This window comes from Primulina huaijiensis, chromosome 8, assembly GCF_012295235.1.
Source record: "Primulina huaijiensis isolate GDHJ02 chromosome 8, ASM1229523v2, whole genome shotgun sequence".
In the NCBI taxonomy this organism is placed as follows: domain Eukaryota; kingdom Viridiplantae; phylum Streptophyta; class Magnoliopsida; order Lamiales; family Gesneriaceae; genus Primulina; species Primulina huaijiensis.
Window position 1 is genome coordinate 12,958,009 of NC_133313.1, and position 9,759 is coordinate 12,967,767.

Below are 9,759 nucleotides of genomic sequence, written 5' to 3' on the forward strand. Positions count from 1 at the left end.
TATATTTATCAGAATTAATAATAACTGACAAATAATTCTTCAATCTCAATCCAACGATTAAAATTCCCTAATTATAATAAATTGGGAAAAATTCAAAATAACATCACTATATTCATCTTTTCTTTGTTAAAATCATACAATATTCAACAATCTTCAATTTATGTATGATTTAACAAATTATCGGATTTATTCCAAAAAATCGACGAATTTCAAGCACCACCAAAAATATAAAATTTATACCTCAAATCGAAGACCTCGTGTCAACGATCCCAGAACTGAAGTCGGTTCGTTGATTGGATAACCCGATAAATCGCACGATCGAAAAGAAAAATCAAAAACAATATTCTCTCACCTCTCACTTTTCTTCTGCTTCTGAAGAATGAAACTTACGTACCTAAGTTTCATACATATCAAAATTTTTTTTTTAATATTATATTATATACTATTTAACTCTTTAACGTCGGTATATCCCTTTGGACTAGACAAACAATCCAATTTTTCAAAACTCAAAACATGAAACTTCTATATCTTTGAGTTTTCTATGTTATGTCCAAATTTCAAATCATTTGGACTTCATATGAGCAAGATATGTCATTAATTACCATTATACCCTTAAAATTAATTCATTATTTTTAACTTATTAACGAAAATGCCATCAAAATAAATTGAATATTTTTCAACTTATTTACAAAAATGCCATCAATATTATTTTATTCTCGGGATCTCACATTTTAATAAGGATTGGAACTGAGAAGGATACTGCTAACCGCCCTCGTCATCGACACAAAGATAGAAAGCAAGAACGTTACATCGCCAGGATTCATGGTGCTATGGATAGACTGCAAGAACAAAATAATTATATGCACCTTGTCGTGGAAAACGTGGAAGAAGAAGAAGCACCTATAGATGTAGTGGAAAAAGAACAGTGATGATGGAAAGATGATAAGGTAGGCTGGACTGGTATTAAGGTTTAATGATATGAAAAGAAAGTAGTGTAACATTTCTTTGGGAGTGTATAGAGATAAGTTGACTTATATTTTTGGGAATACACCTATCTGGTATAAGTTGACTTTCATTTTTGAGAATTTACCTACCGAAGATAAGCTTCCGACTTAAGATAAAATGTTTGACTCGGGGATAATAAATTATTTATGAAAATATGAGATAAGAATATTCAGATATAAAAGTTGATTTTTGGGACATTTAAATTTGGGATGTCAAGCGATAAATTTAAATATGTAGGATTTTGGAATATTTATTGAAGGTAAGAAACAATAACTTAAGTTAAGAAATTAAGGTCATTACCTTAGGTAAATAAAGAGAGTTATGGGATAGTGGTGGACATCGTGGAAAGTGTAACATGCATAATAAGTTCTGAAAAAAAAAATAGGGGGAAGATTTGAGGAGAAAAACATCCAAAGAAACTTGTTTTTGTTAAAGCATGCTAGGCTCATAATCATTATTAAAGAAAAATTTAGTAAAAAGAAAGTTGTTTAAGGAATTAGTTTCTTCCGTACAAGGTTGAAAGAAATTTTAACTAGGTTATAATTATTGGGACTCGAATCAATAAGCTGATAAGGAGTTATGTTCTATGCTTTTATATTGGTTTTAAATTTTGAGATAGTAATCGTGACAATTTTAAGATGGAATAAAAAAAAGTATGGATACGTATATATTCAATGTACTATAGTAAATTTCAACGTCTTTTTGAGAATTGATTGGTCGGACAAGAATCATGCAATGGTGGATTGTCGGGGTAAGAATGCCAAACTCCAATCCAAGAATAAAACGTATTTTATGGCGAGGATAAGGAACGAAAATCCTTCCTTTCTGTTTCTCAGACCTAGAAAGGCAGGGAGTATGGCGAAGAAGTATAACTAGCAATAATGAGAGAAGCAAAAGACGAAATTGAGCTCAAGATATAAAATATTCCTGTGGTACAGGAGCTCCGGAAACGTTACTTTGAGTTATCTCAGACTGTGAAGAAGAATTCGAAAGTAACTTGATAGCTCGTGCTACACTAAAATCTAAGGAACCCTAGCGAATGGCTTCAGTTGAACTCAAAGAGCTAAAAATTCGATTCCAAGATTTTTTAGACCAAAACAAATCAGACCAAGTGCCTCTCCTTGGGGAGTTTCAATCTTATTGGTACAGAAGAATGGTGAAAGTACAAGATAGTGTGTCATTCTACAAAGAACTCAATAAGATCAAGAACAAATGTCATCTTTCAAGAATGGATGATTTTTTTCAATCAGTTAAAAGGAGCTAAGATTTTTTTTCAAAGCTTTACTAAGGTCAGACTACCACAATTTAAGGCCAAGGCAGAGAATATTCCTAAAACGGCCTTAAAAAAAATACATGGACACTATGAGTTCATAATAATTTCTTTTGACCAATACTCCAACAACATTCATAGAACTCATGAACAGAGTGTTCAAGAAATCCCTCGGCAAGTTTGTGGAAGCATTTATTGATGAAATTCTTGAATATTCAACAAGTGAGGAAGACCGCAAAGAAGATCTTCGTCCTGCTCTACAGATGCTCAGAGGAAAATAACTATATACTAAATTTAGGAAAAGTGAATTTTGACTAAAAAGTATCACATTCTTGGGTCATATAATCTTTGAAATGGGAATATCAGTGGGTCACAAGAAGGTGGAGGCAATCATGGACTGGCCTTGACCGAAAACTAGAATAGAAGTTCGAAGCTTTCTGGGATTAGTTGGCTATTAAGAAATTGTGTGGAAAAATTTTCTTCTGCTCACCAAGCTCACTCAAAAGAACTCTAAATTCAATTAGAGTGAAGAATGTGAGAAGAGTTTTAGATCCTAAAAAAGAAACTCGCTTCTACGCCATTATTAGTACTTCCCGAATAAAGCAAGAATTTCACCATTTACAATGATGCATCAAAAGAGGATTTTGATGTGTTCTCATTCAAGAGGGCAAGTAATTGCCTATGCATCGATGAAATTAAAATCATGTGAGCAAAATTATCCAACACATGATATTGAATTAGCCACAATTGTATTTGTGCCAAAGATCCATAGAATCAAATTCTTTGGTGTCATATGTGAGATATTTACCGATCACCAAAGCATCAAATACCATTCACACAAAAAGAATTAAACATGAGGCAAAGACGGTGGATCGAACTATTGAAAGATTTTGATCTAAGGCTGACAAGATAGCTGATGCGCTAAGCCAAAAGGACTACATAGTGTTACGGCAAGCAATTTAATCCAATAGAGACCCAAAGTTCTTTCCGATTTTTGAAAATGTTTTCAAGAAGCGATGAGTACCAAGATCACTCTCAGCATGGATTGTCAATCCCAAAGTGATGGACAAACTGAGAATAAAAATACAGGCCCTTGAAGATATTATTAGGGCATGTGTCACAGACTACGGAGGAAATTAAAGTAAACACCCCCTTTTGATTGAATCTGCCGATAACAATAACTATCGTGAAACTATTGAAATCAGAGAGAAAGCTATCAAGGTACCTGATTGCTCAATTAATTGTTGATAAAGTAGCCGTTATCAAGAAAAAAGAAAAAAAAACTCAAGGCAGCTCAATATCGACAAAAGAGCTGGTCTGATTTAAAGCGAAGAACGTTGGAGTTTGAAATCGGTGAGAAAGCTTATGTTAAAGTTTCCCTTATGAAAGGAGTGGTTCGATACAACAAATCTAGAAAGCTAACTCCAAGGTATGTCGGACCCTTCGAAATAATCGGAAAAGTGGGAAACCTAGCTTATCGGCTGGCTTTACCACTAGGCATGTCAAAGATTGACAACGTCTTCCACTTCTCATAGCTAAGGAAGTATGTTTCATATCCAAGTAGCATTCTTGAATTTGAACCGCTACTAATCAAAGGAAATATAAACGAGGAAATGAAATATGAAGAAGTCCCTATTCAAGTAATGGACACCAAATACCAAGTGCTGAGATGCCGAACAATTTCATATGTCAAGATACAATTGTCAAATCATATGGAACGAGAACCAACTTGTGAATTTGAAGAACGTATGCGCACTCGTCATCCTCACCTCTATAAAGATTTAGCTAACTCAAGTTTCGAGGACGAAACTTCCAATAATGAGGGTGGGATGTGAGAACCCGTATTTTTCGAAGGAAAGCAACTCAAAAAGCTCGGAAAGTAGCTCAAAAAGAAGCCTAGACAATGCAAAACCTTGAGAATTGAGAGTATGTCACTTGGAAAAGAAACCCTTAGCTCAAAAGCTAAAACCCTCAGCTCAAGAAAGCTCATTGATTGTCAGGGAGGAAACCCCTAACTCATGGGCTCAACCCTCAGCTCATAAGCTAAAACCCTCAGCTCAAGGAAGCTCATTGATTGTCGCGGAGGAAATCCCTAGCTTATGAATTCAATATCCTAGCTCAAAGAAGCTCATCCTTTCTTGTCCTAAAAGAACCAAAATGGAGCTAGAAGAAGAGCTAAAGGATTGGACAAATTTAATGTGCAAGAAATGACCTTTGAGTTAACCAAGAAGAGGAGTTAAAGGAGCTAAAGGTTTGGACAAACTTATTGTGCAAGAGATGATCATTGAGTTGACCAAGGAAATGAGCTAAAAGACTAAGACACATTTATTACGTGAGAAATAACCCTTGAGTTGATCAAGGTTACCTTTCATGCTTGGGATGGATTTGACTACATTTATTTCCTTACTTGTGCACCAAGGTGGACGTCCAAATGGCAAGGGAAAAGCCATTTTTTTTGCCTATAAATACTACACCATGGCTGAATGAAAAAAACCCCAAAAAGCACCTCAAAAATCCGGTCCTCACTCTCCACAAATCCTCTAAATTTCGGCCAAGGCAAGAAAGGAAGCTTCGTGCAGTCCGAGTGCTTAGAAGATACGTCGAAGTGCTGCTGGATTGACGTCATAAATCTAGGCAAAGTGCTGCCAAAATTCGGTCATCATCTGATCAAGATTCATACGTCCAAGCTCGGCTACTTTCGAACTACACCTTGAATTTCTGTAAGTGGGCTTTTGTTACATATTTTATTGTATTTTTAAACTTTGATATAAATAATGTGACATGCATATATGTGTGTCCTTATTTTCGAAAATGGCTATCTATTTTGTTTAAAATTACGATCGATTATGTGTTTCTTCTATGTTTCGAATCCCTTTGATTCCGCTGTGTCTGTCTAAAAATCTGAAATTTTGAACTCTGAGAAATCTAATAAGTCTGTCTGTTGTTTCTGAATTCTGTGTTGCACTGTTACGATTCGAATTTGAAATGGGACGAGAATTGTAATTCTGTCTGGCCCCCATCGGTGGGTATAAAACCATGTTCTGTCTGGCCCCCATCGGTGGGTATAAAACCGTGTTCTGGCCTCACCCCTTAGAGGAATAACATATTGGGGACAATTTGACCATGGAAATGAGATGAGTAACAGTGTTGTGTCTGTGCTGTCTGAAATTATCTGATTTGCTTCTGAACTATTTCGAATCATCTGAAAAAGTGTCTTTTGTTCGAATCGCTTATGCTATGATGAGTTAAAAGTAATAAGTTTTGAAAGTGTGTTAAAGAAATATTTTAAAGAATAAGTTCTATATGTATCATTGGAAATCGATCGACCCCCCACTTGCTGAGTGTTTCTCAAAACACTCACCCCTTACAAATTTCAGATATAAACGAGGAGGAACTGAATGAGGAAGAGCAAGATGCTTTTTGGGGATGGTGAATCAAGGATCGAGATCAAGATTCAAGAATTTTATTTTCCTTTTATTTCCGCTCTGATGTAAATTCGTTTCATTGTCATTGTAAAGACAATATTATTTATGAAAAAGACTGGTTTGTTTTGATACGAGGCTTATATGTTTACAAGTAATTAAACAATGCCGAATGTCACCGACGCTTCGGACACGGGGCGTGACAGAATAGAAGTTTAAGATGCTGATAAATGACAATGAAACAACTGATTCTGCACAAACTGAAATCAGCTAGGCTGATTTCAGCACACCAGCTGAAACTGAACTGAACCGAACCGAACCAGTTGAACTGAATCATACCAGCTGAATACTAGTTGAACCAGACCAATTGAACTGAACCAAACCAGCCGAAGACCAGTTGAACCAGACCAACTTAACCGAACCAGCAGCTGACCAGCTGAACTGAACTGAACCGAACCAGCAGTTGACCAACTGAACTTAACCAGCTGCTGACCAGTTGAACGGAATGACCAGTTGAGTTGACCAAAGTTGACCAGTCGAGAAATTGTCCACAAGGCGAATTTGACCGTTGCAATTTCAAAAACAATACATAAACTTTCCAAACGGTCATATTCTTGTGTCTAACGTATATATCATTGTTGAGGCTTATAAATACATCATCTTGAAGATCAAACAAGAGCTTTTAGGGGATTCAAAGCATGGGCAGTTAGCATGAAAATATCAGCTAGTTGAGAGCATAAGCCCTTGTGTGAGGATACATTTGAGATGTACACTGTAAAGGATAAATTATTGGGAGGGAGATTGTTGGGTGCAATAATTGTCCTTGCTTGGTAGAGCGATCGAACCGTGGTGCTTGTGCTGCTGTGCGGTTTAAAAGATTTGACACCAGCTATAGATTTTGATCAAGCGGTAAGCACTCGGTCCTACAAACAAACTCCCATGACGCATCAAAACAACGATGCAAACCATACAACGCAACTCAAACTGTGAACGCGACATTTTTACACCAAAATGTTTCCTACAACTTCTAATGCAACCGAGTGCCTATTGACACGAAACGAAGCACCAAAAATCATCCCAACATCATACTCACAATACTTAAATGTAGCATCAATCACCCAACGGTTCCCAATGAATCCTGCAACAAATAAACTTCAAGAACACGTCAAGAACACATTTTCGAAAAATTACAGTTTGAGCAGTCTCATGAAAACAATCATAACTCACTCGTTTCTTGTCCAAAAATTACGAATTTACTGTCAAATCGAAGGTATTAAAAATTACTACGTTTTATATGTTGAAAGGTTTCCCAGAAAATTGACCAAAAAGTCACAGTATTTAAAATGAAAGCAAATTTTGAGTTTGAGATCCAAAAATCATTTCAAAAGCGATCCAACCAATTTTGCTCAAACTTTGCACAATATACATGAATTTTTACACATAATGAACATAAAAACATATAATATAACAAGATCGATGCAGAAACAAAAGATTATACATGCCTTTTGATATTTAAAGTTACCGAAACGACGATACCGAAGCGGAACGAGTGTGAGGTTGATCCGGAACGAATTTTGGCTCTATTTTCTTGAATAAAACTCATGAAAATTGCTGGAAAAATGAAGGAAAAGGGGGCGGTTGCTGATAACCTTAAGAACCCTAAACTTCTTCTAAAAAATTTGTAATGAAATGTGTATGTGTGTGTTGTGTGTGTTGGACGGTTAAGAGTGTGTGTGTGTGTGTAAATGTGTGTGTGCTTGTATTAAGGGGTAATTCGGAGATAAAATTGATGATAATTAGCATGCTATTTAAAATACTAATAATCACTTAATATATTAACTAAAATACTAATTCCCCACCAAATACTAGCATCTTAAAAATTGAAATAAAATACACAATTGATAAACTGTTTAAAATTCTGAAACTTTAAAATCACCTAATAACCAAATTAGGCTTTTAAAATACTAAAAACTAAATAAAACATTTAAAATGTCACAATCCGAATTTAAAATAAAATACCACATTTTAAAATTGCCAAAATCGTCGCCGGTCTCTTTTTCTCGATCTCGAATCGAATAATCGTCTGAAACATTAAACTCAAGAAATATTTTAATGTGCATCACAAAACATAAATAATTTAAATAATGCAAAGAAATAAGTCATGCATTGCTAAAAAAATCATTTTAAACTTAAATAATTATTTTAACAATTAAGTAATGCATGGGTTTTACGTGTGCTAATTTTGGGCTCTACAGGGTGCCCAGGTGGGTTGGATAGTGTTTGGCTTGAGGTGGCTTGGGCGTGGCTCGAGTAAATTGGTAGATGGCTCGGGTGGTTCGATAATGTGTCAATTTCGAATTTAATTAGACAACAATTAGAACCATGGGTCCACGGGTGTGGTTCATGGCTCACAATGGTAGAATAAATAATAAAAATGTTATGTTCAAAATTTGGGATCAAAATAATGAGTTTTTGATTTATCCGAAATTTAATCGACTCACGAAACGTTAATTAAAGAATTATTTGAAAAGCCAAGTTTTAAGCTTTATAAAATTATGAAAAATTATATTTAAGCTTAAACGGTAATTTTACACTTAGGAAAATACGTAAACGCTTGGCAGCGTCCCGACAGATCATAATGCTTGTTAAATGATATTTTATGATTTATTATGATGATTTTGATGATAATATGATATTTTATGATTTATGGTAAAGCTGTGCAATTTATACTGTTTAAAATGCTATTTTTGGAAAGCTGTGTATTTTATGATTTTTAAAGAAAAGGAAAAATATTTTTTGAGGGATGTGAATTGACTGTGACAAACGATATGATATATGATATATGATTTTGTAGGGATGTCGTGAGGGGAAAAGGCCTCAGAGGGAGCTCATTTACGGAAGAAGGCCCAGAGGGAGCCTATTTATGGGAAAATGCCCAAAGGGAGCCCGTCTATGGGATAAGGCCCCCGAGAGAGCCCCGACGTTCATATTTCCATGGTGGAGCCTAGTGCCCACCCCCATGGACCATGTGGAGGTAAGACTGAAGTCGACCAAAGGATAAAAGCTAGTCACTTTCAAATATCAAACTTCACGCAAAATGATATATGATTGAAAGCTTATGATTAAAATGATTTTATGATATATGATTCATAATGATCATTAAAGCTATTTTTAAAATGATTTATTTATGCTCAAAGATTATTTTAAATTATTTTTAAAGATTTTATTTATGCTTAAAGTTTTTTTAAAATGGTTTATTTATTTTTAAAAGCTATTTTAAATAAAAGTATGATTTTTAATGCATGTGATTGTATGTGTATTATTTGCTATCCATGTTTAGAACATGCTGAGTCTTTAGACTCACTAAGTTTGTATGATGCAGTATTCGATGATTTATGGGAGGCGGTGACGATTGGTAGATCGAGTGCAGCAGCACACTTCCGAGGGAATTTATGTTTCCGCACTAGCTAGATAGATAAATGATCAAAATATTATGTTAATGATTTTTATTAGAGTTATTTTTATGCTTTATAGTTAGTTGATCTTTGTGAAGGTCGATTTAGGAATTTTGGTTAGTCGATGATTTAGGATTTATTTTATGCACTTGAGATTTCATATGTTAATTTATTATGATTGTTAAAAATGTTAAGTTATTTATTAGTTTTTTCGAGTTTATGATTTATGATTAGTATAATAAAAAAAAAGTAGAGGTCGTTTCAAATACATATTTATATAGATAGATAAATAGGATGTTAGGACTCACCTAAATTACTTATATTGATATCATACTGAGTAGATTTTCTATGAAGGAGTTTAATAGAGGATATCTACCAATGTGACATGATGTCACTCTATCCAAGTCTGTATGCCCTAAGACTGATTAGGGAATAGGAAGCAGGACACAAATTACCTATGCATTAGCCATTGGTAGTATAATGTATTGTATGCTATCTACTCGATCTGATATAATATTTGCAATGAGTGTTGCAAGCATATATCAATCGAACCCCAGTCCATTGCATTCAAAAACCACAAAGGATATTCTAAGAATTTGTTCGTTGT